The 14,140-nt window shown below is 43.9% G+C and overlaps 1 protein-coding gene across 3 annotated transcripts in view; it reads right to left on the reverse strand.

Moving 5' to 3' along the window:
- LOC133487774 (cadherin-4-like) overlaps positions 1–14,140 on the reverse strand; it is a 342,915-nt gene that overhangs the window by 252,512 nt on the left and 76,263 nt on the right. Inside the window, exons 1-2 of one of the 3 annotated variants that reach the window (XM_061794902.1) lie at positions 10,594–11,008; positions 10,441–10,468 (exon numbers count right to left, since the gene is read on the reverse strand). The exons of the other annotated variants lie outside the window; for them this stretch is intronic. The gene's annotated coding sequence lies outside the window, so the exon portion shown is untranslated. Of the gene's footprint in view, positions 1–10,440; positions 10,469–10,593; positions 11,009–14,140 lie in introns of those variants that run through there. 3 annotated transcript variants of the gene reach the window in all.

Genomic DNA, 14,140 nt, shown 5'->3' on the forward strand with positions numbered 1-14,140 from the left:
TAATGCAACCAAAACAACAATAGGTAGCCTTCTGGGTTAACTGTGCTCCTAGGATTTTAGTTTATCGGTACATGGTGATATTTATTTTACAACCTGTGGTATGTCAAAGAGCATCAAATGTTTAGAGAATATATTCATATCCATCTATCCATTTTATATACTGATTTTCCTAACAAGAACTGGATCTGTTTCATCTACAGTACCTAGTTAGGACTCCTAGGTGACCTAATTATTTTTCTGCAGTTCTCCCTCTGCTTTCTGCTGTCTGGGTTTTGCTAACTACTGCTAGGTCAATAACTCAGTGATTGTAAATAAAATAAATATTCTAAAACTCAATAGTTGAATGAAAACATCAATGTGGGAATTTATTAAAACGATGAATACGCTTCATTATCAGTTGTACAGTTCTGATTAAGTATTGCAGGGCAAAATAAAAGGTGTGAAAATATTTGATTTGAATATTGAATTTCTGTATATACTCTATATGCTGTATATTACTAGCAATGCACTGAAACTAACATATTTAACAATTTTGTGTTCAAACGTGTTCGAGAATTATTTAACAATTGTGCTTTTTAAAACATTCACTGTTAACACTGAGTAATTTTTGCATTGATCTATAATAACAATTCCACCAAAGTTCTTTCTTGTTGCCCTGATCATGTGCTTGGTGGCAGGAAATAAAATTCAATACTGGGAGAATTTTCATCTCGGGCAACATATATGCACCTCTGCGACCTTCTACAGCCATCCCTGTATGCTACACATCAAGGAAAATGTTCATCTTTCATAACTCCATTCAAGTATATTATACGTTTGGCATAACTGAAAATGTACACAAAAATGTAATTATCAAATGTACAAAAACAACGTCTGACTGCTTTAGGTTTAACAGTTTACGACCTGTGGCTCACAGACAGGCGAGTGAACCAGTACACTTTCAGACAGAGTTCATTAAAATGCCTTAGAATGCACTAGAATTATAAAAAAATCTGTATTAAAATATTGCAAATGTTTGCATTTTCTCATAATTACATGATATCAGGGATACAAATATTCTATTTAAATATCTGAAGAAATTCCCCTCCTGGAGCCATCACCATATCGTGGTGGAGGGGTTTGTGTGTCCCAGTGATCATATAGAAGCTAAGTTGTCTGGGGCTTTATGCCCTTCGTAGGGTCACCCATGATAAACAGGTCCTAGGTGTGGGACCAGACGAAGCATGGCCCAAAGAACACCTTATCATGAGAAAAACATTTGGACTTCGTTTTCCCTCACTCGGACGTGGGTCACCGGGGGCACCCCTCTGGAGTCAAGCCTGGAGGTGGGGCTTGATGTCGAGTGCCTGGTGACCGGGCCATTCCCCAAAAAGGCAACGTAGGTCTTCCTTCCCATGGGCTCATCACCTGTGGAAGGACTCAAAGGGGTCGGGTGCAATGTGAGCTGAGCGGCAGCCGAAGGCGGAGATGTTGGCGGTCCAATCCTCAGCTACAGACGCTACCTCTAAGGACGTGGAATGTCATCTCTCTGGCAGGCAAGGAGCTTGAGGTGGTGTGCGAGGTCGAGAAATTCCGACTGGATATAGTTGGGCTCGCCTCGACACACATCTAGGGCTCCAGTACCAGTTTTCTCAAGAAGGGTTGGACTCTCTTACACTCTGGAGTTGCTCACGGTGAGAAGCGCCGAGGAGGTGTTGGCATACTGATTGCCCCACATCTCGGTGACTGTATGTTGGAGTTCACCCCAGTGGATGAGAGGGTAGCCTCCCTGATTCAGACGTGTTTTTGTGCCTATGCACCAACTAGCAGTTCAGAGTACTGACCGTTTTTGCAGTCCTTGGAGGCAGTGTTGGAGAGCTATTGGACTTCTGTGCTCGTCATTAATTTTCCATAACGAACACCATGTTCAGACATAAAGGTGTCCACGTGTGCAGTTGGGACCAGGACACTCTAGGCCGCAGTTCAATGATTGAGTTTGTGGTTGTGTTATCGGACTTGCGGCCGCATGTTTTGGACAACCGTATTTTGAGGGTCTGTTGGGAACGTCTGGCAATCCCCTGTCAGAAGGAGTTACAACACCCACCTCCGGCAAAAGTTTGAGCACGTCCCGGGGGAGGGAGGGGACATTGAGTCCGAGTGAAGCATGTTCCATGCCTCCATTGTTGAGGCAGCCGTCTGGAGCTGTGGCTTTACGGTGGTTGGTGCATGTCGTGGGGGAAATCCCCGAAACCATTGGTGGACATCAACAGTCAGGGATGCCGTCAAGCTGAAAAAGGAGTACAATCAAGCCTTTTTGGCTTGTGGGAATCCGGAGGCAGCGGATGGATACAGGCTAGCCAAGCAGAATGCAGCTTTGGTAATCGCGATGGCAAAAACATAGGGAGAGTTTGGGGAGGCCATGGAGAACGACTTCCGAATGGGTTTGAGGAAATTCTGGTGCACCATCTGGTGTCTCAGGAGGGGGAAGCAGTGCACCATCAACACTGTGTATAGTGGGGATGCAGAGCTGCTGACCTCAATTCGGGACGTTGTGAGTCGGTGGACTGAATACTTCGAAAACCTCCTGAATTTTGCCGACACACCTTCCTACGTGGAAGCAGAGTCTGGGGACTCTGAGGTGGGCTCTCCTACTGTATATCAGGGGTTCATGTCAGTGAGGTGGTTAAAAAGCTCCTCAGTGGAAGGGCCCCAGGTGTGGATGAGATCCGCCCAGCGTTCCTAAAGGCTTTGGATGTTATGGGGCTATCCTGGTTGACACTGGAATTCTGCAACTTTGCATGGACATCCAGTCATAGTGCCGTCCGGGCTCTCCCTTTGAGATAGGGTGAGAAGCTTGGTCATTTGAGCCGCTGCTCCTCCGCATCACGAGAAGCCAGATGAGGTGGCTCGGGCATCTGATTAGGATGCCCCCTGGACGCCTCCCTGGTGAGGTGGTACAAGCATGTCCCACCGGGAGGAGGCACCAGGGACGACCCAAGACATGCTGGACAGACTATGTCGTCCGGCTGGCCTGGGAACGCCTTGGGATTCCCTCAGAAGAGCTGTACGTAGTGGCTGGGGAGAGGGAAGTCTAGACTTCCCTGCTTAAGATGCTACCCCCGTGCCCAACCTCGTATGAGCAGAAGAAAATGGATGGATGGATGGATGGATCTCAAGAAATTCTTCTTACAGTCTTTTACCAGTGTGTCGAGTTCTGGACTTAAAAACGATGTCGGGGAAAAAAAATCCCCCTAAAATAGACTTAATAGTAATTTTAGGCTTGTTTTCTGATGACATATTTGATTCCCAGCAAGATTTTGGCCTGCCCACATTTTGCTCCAAAACGACATCTCAGCCTGTGATGTCCTCATTAAACTAGTACCTGTTCTGCGGTGTAATTGTCACCTATATTGAAAGCCTGTATGATTTTTTTTTAGACAATAACGAGTGAAACTAATGAGGTTGCATACATTTGAGTCGGCTTGTTTTGTTAAAATTAATGCTTACTTGCAGAAGAAAGCAGCCATGTGCGTGCATATTCATTTCCCCCTATATAACACGGGTTTTATGACATTGTTTATTAACATTGTTTCATTTATTGAATCACAAATGGCTGTAAGACCTTTGAAAAAGAGTTTGGGAAGATGACGTGACGCATGCGTTTGCTTTTAAAGGCTTTTTGTGCAGTGGTGGTGGGACTGCGACAGACATTGATGGGCACGGCTGGCTGGCGCCGTGTTCGTATCATTTTAATCAATGACACTGTAATAAATTTGCTTTTCTAAAAAGCTTATTCAATTAGCGATTGAACATAATTTTGGGTCGCTGTTGTATTGATGTGAGTGTGCAACGGTATATGATAGCTTAGTTTGAGCAAGCTCGTGATGAGGACAGCTAGAGTCTGGTGCCGTGTTAGTCACATTTTTGATCAATGACACCCTAATAAATGAGTAGATTTTTAGGATACTAAATTAGCAATTGAACATAAATTTGGGGTGCTGTTGTATTCATGTGAGTGTGCAATGGTATATGACAGCAATAAGGTATAATACCAACTTGAACAAAGCGATGTTCGGAAACTCAAGCACAATGGTGTTTTTTTTGGGTTTTTTTTTTTACTGAAAAACATGAGTGACTACTGCCACTTGATAGTACAGCACGTTCCTTTGTCCACACCAAGAATGTAGCAAATTTAGTCTCCAGCTCTGTTGCTGACATCATGGGTTAGGGTTAGGGTTCCTAGTTAAATTAGTTATTTGCCGATTGCCCCAAAACAGATTGACATTATTGGAAATGACTGCCAGTTTTATTTTTTGAGCAAAAAATACATAAAGAGAAAGAGAACTAGTGAAATATAGGCCATCTGGACGTAATAGGTCCTTTAATATTGACAGTAGCGGTATTTCTTAACTACCAAAGATATCGACAAAGCCAAAACATCAAGAGTTGATTGAATGGAAAAATGGGACAAAACACAAGGGGCCATATTTTTGTGCGAGCCTTGTGCTTGCAGGAACATCAGGATATGGTGAAATTTGTGCCCCACCGGTGCCCGAAAAATGCCCGAATTGTCAGCCCTTAATTTAGGGAACTGGAAATGGCGGAACATGACACAACTTAATAAACGGAAAGTGAGCGCTAATACATAATGTCAGGTTAAATTGCGTGCACCCCGTTTTACTACAGCTGACTACATTTCTGCTGCACCCTGACTGCCGTGTTTTGAAAATTTAAAGATGTCGTCGGGCAGTCACAGGAACCTATTAAATTTCCCTATCCCGGCCCCTTTAGAGTACAACGATTCCTATTGCTTTTGCACTTCCTTTTCATACCCTGGACGCAAACATGCTCAGAAGCCAGAAACCAGCGTCCACAATTTATCCTTACAAAGCACTGACAGAATATGAAAAACGTGTCAGACCATGAGAAGCATGAGAGAACGTGTCAAGTTAGGAGAGAATGTACTGACATTCATGGGAGAGCGCAGAGCACCAAACCATAGTGCATCTTGAAGCCTCTGGGATTCAGCAGGACGCGGCCCCCTAAGCCCATCTAGGATACCATGATTGACCGTGAGAAAAGTTAGCAAGACCAAGCAAACCTTGAATATGGAGACGAAAATAGACAAAATGCCACTGAGCACTATGTTTCAGGCAAAACGGGGGTTGTTGTGGCCAACATGGTGTAAATGTAGCTTCATTGCCATACTGTACTTTGAACATTAAGCTTTGTCAGAATCAGAATCAGACTCCTCTTTATTTGCCTAGTATGTCAAAAACACACAAGGTATTTGTCTCCAGGAGTTGGAGCAGCTCTAGTACGACAATAGACAGCCATTTTGACAATACTTTTGAGACATAAAAACACACTACGCAGAGTCACTTACACGTATAGCCCACTAAAAAGCTGAGCCAGGGTCATCCTGGCATTTCTAGAGATATTATTTTTCTAATTTCAAGCTACTGCACCTGACATACATTGACCATCAGCAAAATATCATAACAATAGCCATTATTTTGTTTCAACACTGAGTTCTTAACATTCATATGTGTGTGTTCCTCTTTACACATGTAGAGATTTACGAAACAAATCAATGTCAAACAATGTTATTGGGTGCCCCTGGTGGTTAAATGATTTTCTTTCAGTCAGTGTTTTGGCTTTTGAACCCCAAGAAACTGGAACAACCTGAGTCAAGATTGAGATCGTAGCCCCGCAGCTGTGGTGCAAACTGTAAGTGTGTACTTTCCTGTATACATACAAAAGAAAGTTTGTTGACAGCCTTGGCTTTGAGACAGCAACTCAAACATTTTTATCAAGCAATTTCCATATTAACATGATAAAAACAGTAATAGGATAACAGCAATTATGCCCTGGGCCATGTGAGCCACTATAGATAAAAGTGTTGAGAAAGAGGGAAAGGAGATGTGTGAAATGAGAGAGAACAACAAAATTCATGGATACGAAAATGTGTGGCTGACCTAGAAGCACAAAAGTTATGTCCCACCTCACAGTGGAGGACATGTTGAGCAGGAGAAAGTGTTTCTGATTGAATTAGCTATGGGCTCTCATTAAATGACCGAGCAAGCATGGCAGGGCACTTTGCTGCAGTTTAAGGCGCAATCAGGTGAAAAATGTAGGCTTGTTTATAACTCTTACACGTGAGAATTTAGATGCACTTTGCTGAGTAAGAATATGTGAAGATTAAATAATCATATGATCAAACAGACGCCCAATCAATAAGTTTCTCTCCCATCAATGACAAAGCCTTTCTTTTCTTGCCAAATATTTGGCATTACACTAAGTTAACAAGTCTTGACCTCAAGAGGGAGTGGATTACGATTGTGTTCCTCGATACATAAACTGGACAGAGCCGATAATGAAGTCATAAAGAGAATCCATCCATTGCTCTCACATCACTTAGAGCAAGCAGAGATGGAAGACATCGATTTTCTCCATGGCCCTCGATCTTGTCTGCAGACTGCCAACTATGTGCATCAATACACACCGGCCTGTTTAGCCATTGGGACCCTTCAAAAGATGGAGGGGGGCTTTTGCGCCCATGGTGGTCATCTCTGAGGAAGCTGCCTGCTGATTAGAAGTTCTGACTCCAAGGTAATAAGGCTGAAAATGGGTTTGATTTGCAAACCTTCAAATTATTCAAAAACATGAATACACATTTTCAACATTAGATGTGCTTGATAATAATACTCTATAAAAAAGGAAACAATGGCCAAGTCTGTGCCAGGGGTTATGGACTGTGCCAACTGACTGGGGTGATGTTGATTGGCCGCACATGTGTGGCATCTACTGAAAGAATAACTGGGCATTTTCTACTGTATGCAATTCACTTAGAACGTTCACCTTGGACAAAATGCTCTCATGACCAAACTGTTGGAGAAACAGTAGTAATTCCCTAAACACTAACACAACACTTCGGAGAATGCATGGATATGCTATTTTTTTTTATATCCGTTAAAAATAAAGTTAATTAGTAAAAGTAAAAATAAAGTTAATTCTTAATTCTGTCTGATAAATGGGCAAAGAAAATAAAAAATAACATTGTGGTCAATGGAGGAGTTGATCGACTTTCACTCCAAGTGAAATAAAAGGTAAAAGTAACTTGTACTGTATGTGACACGAACTACTACTTTTTTGTTTTGTTTTGTTTTTTTTTAGACGGGACTACATCTACAATGTTACCAAATTTTAGGCCACAGGAGAGAATTGTCTGCTCAAGGAGACAAGTTAAGGTCAGATTTTTTTAGCTCTTTTCTGGGGACTCACTATTTAAAATCCAATCCTCCGTTCTAATGAAACGCAACACACACTCATGAAACTAAACCACACATGAAATCGGCTATTTTTGTTGAATTTGCTCTACCTCTTTCAATCAACAATGAAGGGTGTATTTACATTTTTTTAGAAAAAAAAGATTGACACCACGATAAAGATCAGAAGTGCATCAACAAAATGAGATTAGAAACACGTCTGTCGGTTACTGTATACTCGAGCAGCATGCCTGGGACTAATTTCGTCAGTGGCTCATTCATTTTCAATGGAGGTTAATTCATAGTTTTTAAGGAATTTCATCGCCACGGTGAGAGTGTAGAGGTGGTCCACTGTTCCATGGCGTAGACGCGAATCGCACTGCTCCTCCTGAATCACAGATTCGACTTCATGACGGACCCTCCTCTCCAGAAGCTTCCAGAACAAAACTTACCAGGGAGGCTGAGGAGTGTGATTCCCCTGTACATGGAATACACCCTCCGGTCCCCTTTCTAAAAAAATGGTCCACCACCCCGGTCTGTCCAAGGTCCTCACCTTCGGAAGCTCATTTTACACCAGACCCCCTTGGCCCCTCCCACAGTGGTGAGCCCATGGGAAGTGGGACCCACATTGCCTCTTTGGGCTGTGCCCAGCCGGGCAACAAGGGTGCAGGCCCCACCAGGCACTCAACATCGAGCCCCACCTCCAGGCCTGACACCAGAGGGGTCCCCGGTGACCCACGTACGGGCGAGGGAAGACAACATCCATTTATTGTCATCATCATAATGGGGCTTATAGCCATGATTTGTCTGGTCCCTCACCTGGACTTGGAGAAAGTGTTTGACTGTATCCCTTGGGGGTTCTTGTGGTTTGTACATTGAGAGTACGGGGTACCGGGCCCACTGACACAGGCTGAATGGAGCAGGAGATAGACCGGCTGATTAGCGGCACATCTGCAATGATGCGGACTCTGTATCAATCTGTCGTGGTTAAGGAAGAGCTGAGCCGGAAGGAGCTGTGGGTCGTGACCAAAAGAACATCCATCCATCTATCCATTATTTGAGCCGCTTATCCTCACAAGGGATGCGGGAGCGCTGGAGCCTATCCCAGCTATAAACGGGCAGGAGGCCCTGAACTGGTTGCCAGCCAATCGCAGGGCACATATAAACAAACAACCATTCACACTCACATTCACACCTACGGGCAATTTCGAGTCTTCAGTTAACCTACCATGCATGTTTTTGGGATGTGGGAGGAAACCGGAGTGCCCGGAGAAAACCCATGCAGGCACGGGGAGAACATGCAAACTCCACACAGGCGGGCCGGGGATTGAAACCCGGTCCTCAGAACTGTGAGGCGGAAAATTTCCTCCGCAGGGTGTCCAGCCTCTCCCTTAGAGATAGGATTAGAAGCTCGCTCATCTGCTTCGCATCAACAGCATCCAAATGAGGTGGCATGTTAGAATGCCCCATGGACGCCTCCCTGGTGAGGTGTTCCGGGCACGTTCCACAGGAAGGAGGCCCTGGGGGCGACCCAGGATACACTGGAGAAACTATATCCTAGCCTGGGAACACCTCGGGATCCCCCGAGACGAGCTGGAAGAAGTGGCTGTGGAGGGGGAAGTCTGGGCTTCTACTAAAGCTGGTACGGCCGCAACCCGACTGGGGAAGAAAATGGATTGATGGATGGATGTTTAAATAAAAATATTGTCAAAACAGAAAAAGGTGAGGTTATGTCTCCATACTTTTAATACCGCTAGCAAGCAGAAAACATAAAATTCTGTAGCTAGCTAGCTAGGGGTAGCACTAACTTTTGTACATAAACATTATGTCGGCATTCTGTCGATTCATCCTCTAAAGATTCAGTAAACGTTTTGCGTGCACTGTAAGCAAGGGAGGTGACGCAATCCTATTGGTGGACATCAAGGTGCGCTATCGGAGGGTTCTCGTTGATATGTCACACTTCACGGAAGATATCCCAAAAAAATCGAACATGCTACATGAGACTTATCATTTTGGCGTCGTTGGGCTGTCATAGGGCCAAATCGTTGGTTGTTTTGTTGTTCCAGAAAAATTGACTGGATCGAGCAGATAATAATAGGACTGTTAGTAAAGTGCCTACCTCTATCTAGCGGGAAAAGCCCCATTAATATTTATAGCGTTCAGAATCAGCCCTACACTGAGTGCCATGGCAGCAATCAGTTCACTTTTTTGGTAATATCCCCATCCAGATCAATTGTAATTAGAATTTCAAGCGCTTGCCAGAGTCCACAGTCTTTTCCTAAACTTCTCACTGTTTCCAGAGATGAAGGCAGAAATAGAAGGGCAGGCAGAGGAACAAAACACAGCTGACACTAAATTTAAGTAGAAAATAAAACATTTACGGTGCATAAACCAAAACCAAAGGGGAGCTGACTTCTTGTTCGCACATGATACATCTGTTTTGATTTGAACTGCGTAAAAATGTAAAACTATTCCTCCAGAAAAACAGTGGCAACAACTGGTAGTCTGGCCCTGAGGTAACCATGACAAAAGCACCTGGGTAGGAATTAGCAAGTGACATTTCCAAGCATTAAAGGAAGGCTTTGGCACTCTGGCGAGCTGGGTTCGGCTTCTCTCCCACCGCGACGGTGCCATTTTATGAACCTTTGTGTGAATTGAGATCCTATTGTCTACTCTAAAAGACAAACCAATCTGCTTATCTCCAAATCCAGAGGGAGAGAAGGCGTTTGTTTCCACAGATCGAAATAATACGCAGGAGAGAACAGTAACCTTCTGAACGACGAATGAATTTGGTGGAGGAGGCGTATCGTGAGCCAGTGTTGTGTGTTCACCTTTACAGAACGTGTGTTAGCTAGTGTGTTTATGTGCAAAAGAAAGCCTTTGTTGGCCTTCCAGCCGCAGCCACAAATGTTCATTTGCCACAATGGTGTGGTTTGTTCCCTCTACATTCCCATTTATCAGACTGAGCTACTATATGGCCAGCTCCTTGCAAAGAGGACACAATAGCCTGACAAATATGTATGAGTAAGCATTTACACCGGTAGGAATCCTCTGACAAAAAATACAAATACAAATAAATAAATAAAATATTAGTGAAGCTATAAGGGGCAGCACAGCATTTACTGGATGCAGAATATTATTTTTTTTCTTTTTGCATTATTTATGAGCAAAGATTTGAGGTGGATTCACAAACCTCATCCCATGAGCAGAATGTGCAGCATCTAAAAAACATGTAAATGATATAAGTCAGCATTCTGGAAGAAAGGGTGGGAAGAGGTAGAAAAAAGGAACAACTCCTTCGGGGAGCAAAATGCTCTTAGCGGCTTTAGTGAAAACAATTACTCACCAAATGGAGCACTTTAAGGATATTCACACTCAACTCTCGCCGCTCACATTCGCTCTTGTCTCTGCTTTGCTCTTCACTTCACTGCTACATTGTCTGCTTGGCTCCCAAGCGGAATATCATAAGGCTTCCAAAAGGCACACAGAGGAACTTTTATCACTTTCCCTCTTGCACTTTTTAGCACATACGCAAACATACACACATACACACGTGCACACACACTCGCACACAGGCATGCAAGCACAGACACACAGTTAGGGCTGCATACACCTGCAAATTCCAGTATGGTGACCTTTTGATACAACTCATGTTCTTCAAAAATATCTTCTTTTTGCTGCTCGCTTTTCAATGTGTCTCAAAGTGATCTTATCTGTGTCTGTATAGTCCACGTGCGCGGCGCCGTGCACGTCTCCATCTCTCGCTATAGCGCTACAGAGCTGACCTTTCAATCCCTGGCTTGTCCCAGATTAGAACCGACACCACCCTCTGCTATCGAGCCAACTGATATGCACAGTGACAGTCGCACACTTTAGACACGTACACAATTCCATAACAAGTGAACAATGCATGCAGCTTGTGATCATCCACCCTCTATGAAAAAAAAAAGTATTTTCAGCAGGGGTACGGTGGTCGACTGGTTAGCACCTCTGCCTCACAGTTCTGAGGTTGTGGGTTCAAATCCAGCCTCGCCTGTGTGGAGTTTGCATGTTATCCCCGCGCCTGCGTGGGTTTTCTCCGGGTACTCTGGTTTCCTCCCACATCCCAAAAACATGCATGGTAGGTCGACTGAAGACTCTAAATTGCCCGTAGGTGTGAATGTCAGTGTGAATGGCTGTTTGTTTATATGTGCCCTGTGATTGGCTGGCGACCAGTTCAGGGTGTACCCCGCCGCTCACCCGAAGATAGCTGGGATAGACTCCAGCACGCCCGCGACCCTAGTGAGGATAAGCGGTACAGAAAATGGATGAATGGATGGATTTTCAGCAGGTGCGTGAACTGGAGATTTGTGCTACCCCACACCGTGCATCTCTCCAGCAACTGGAGAGGAAACACGAGTTAAAACTTCAGATTCACGAGTTTTAGACAAAAACGCGGTAGATAGATGTGTTTGCTTTCAGTCATTCAATTTGATAGATGAGACAACAAATTACAACTGCAATTACCTCACAGCACTTCTCAGTGAGCATGACAACCTCCTTTTGAATGCATTAAAAAAACAGGTTAGAAGATACAACTAGCGGAGCCCTGACAAAAATAAACTGCGCTTCTTGTTTCGAAAAGTCAAGCATGAGGGATCAAATGTCACGGAAATTCAATGTTGGTTTTCGGTCTAGATGATGAAATTGTACATTGAGAAACGTTCTTAAAGTGGTGAACCACGCCGATACTAGCTTGTGAACAATTAAGCCTTTCGTGGTTGCTCATTTTATACCCAATCATGACACTCACCTGTTTCCAATGAACCTGTTCCCCTGTGGAATGTTCCAAACAGGTGAGCATTCCTCAACTGTGGACCTGTCTCAACTATTTTTGAATGAGTTGCAGGCATCAAATTCAAAATTAGTGGACATTTGAAAAACAACAGCAACAAAAAGAATAACATTCATCATTTTGAACATTAAATCGCTATCATGTATTCAATTCAATATAGGATGAAAATGATTAGCAAATCATTGTATTGTGTTTTTATTTACATTTTTCACAACGTTCCAACTTTATTGGAATTGGGATTTGTACCATCCGCAAATACAGCCAGACATTCAATTGTGAATGAATCATTGCCCGAAAATAACACACCGCAACTGAACCTGTTTAGGAAACTCTGTCAGTTGTGAAAACCATATTTTTTTTCCACAGCCAAACGAGAGGCAATCCCCAGAGAGTATATGGATCCCTTTTATTATTTAATTTTCCAATGTGTCATTATACCCGATGGGCAACTGGAGCACTGCAGTTGAAAGCATCCATCCATCCATCCATTTTCTGAGCCGCTTCTCCTAACTAGGGTCACGGGCGTGCTGGAGCCTATCCCAGCTATCATCGGGCAGGAGGCGGGGTACACCCTGAACTGGTTGCCAGCCAATCGCAGGGCACATACAAACAAACAACCATTCGCACTCACATTCAAACCTACGGGCAGAGTCTCCAATTCATGCATGTTTTTTGGGATGTGGGAGGAAACCGGAGTGCCCGGAGAAAACCCACACAGGCACCCCGTGAGTACATCCAAACTCCACACAGGCGGGGCCGGGGATTGAACCCCGGTCCTCAGAACTGTGAGGCTGACGCTCTAACCAGTCAGTCACCGTGCCGCCCAGTCGGCCACCGTGCCGCCAGTTGAAAGCAATGTGTTATAAATTCTGAGAAAAAGACTGACAATTGCTTTCAGAATAGCCCTCCAGAGTGGTGTTAAGGCTATTGTTGGTGCAGAAGATATATTGGAGTTAGTTTTTTAGTTATTGCTATAAGCTTTTATTTATATTTTCAGGACACAAATCCCTTTCACACAGACTTTACACCAAAGGTTATAGATGTAACAGTAGAACCAGCATGAGGCTTTCAGAAGGAATGTACGTACCCAAGTGGGACTTTGCTGTGTCTCTGTGTATTCACACGGTGAAGTGCCTTCTCGTAAACAAATAGATGAGTAACGACGTCTGTGCCAGCCTCTGGTGTGATAGAATACTTGTCCGCCAATTGCTTTCAACAAAAAGTGAGTGAGCCTTGTTTAACGTTAGACCCTGATCTGGGGTTTCTGCTGTACCCTATTACACAGCTGCTTTAGAACGCTGTTATACCTCTGATACTATGGCAGTTTAAAAGAGGCTTGATCAGATGAGGCCACAGTGGAAATATTTGTCAATCCTCCATTAGAAAAGATTTTTGAGCAACAAATCTGAAGCTCAAAGAAGCATTTAAAATTAATTGGCTGTGTTGACACCCTGTTCCACAGCTGCTTCGGTTGCTAAATGAAAGGGTATGAAATTAAACAAATTAATTCTGCTCTTTTGCTGGCTGACAGTCCTGCTATTTGTTGCTATAGCTTAGCGTGCAGCAAGGGATGAGGATGAGTGAGGCATAGTGGAGGGGCAAATCCTACCAGTCAGGTCTAGCCGTGATGCTCGACACTGAGCCTGAGGGATACCAGCAGTGTAAAGATACTTGGAGACATGGAATGGTATAAAGACAAATACAAAGAGTGGATGGGGAATGTGATAAAAGAGGAAAGAAGGAAGAATACAATTAATGGTAGTGGTGTGGTGGTTCTTGCAAATTGGAAATAACGGCCGCTGATGTCCCACCATTTCAATTACTCACAGCACAATTTCACAGGTCTGGAGCTAATGTGTCGTTGTCAGTTTCATTTAGGCTTGTGCTACTCTCTGCCACAAACCTATGTCCTTCCATCTGCCTACTCCTTTTCCAACTCCCACACCTTCTCCATCAACTCCACTATCTCTTTTTCATGAGGTTTTGAATGGTTAAGCCTTGGGGTGTAAATAAGGGATATTCCAATAATACATTTGCACTAGTAGCCCCTGAGAACTGA

The sequence above is a fragment of the Phyllopteryx taeniolatus genome, chromosome 1 (assembly GCF_024500385.1).
Source record: "Phyllopteryx taeniolatus isolate TA_2022b chromosome 1, UOR_Ptae_1.2, whole genome shotgun sequence".
NCBI lineage: Eukaryota > Metazoa > Chordata > Actinopteri > Syngnathiformes > Syngnathidae > Phyllopteryx > Phyllopteryx taeniolatus.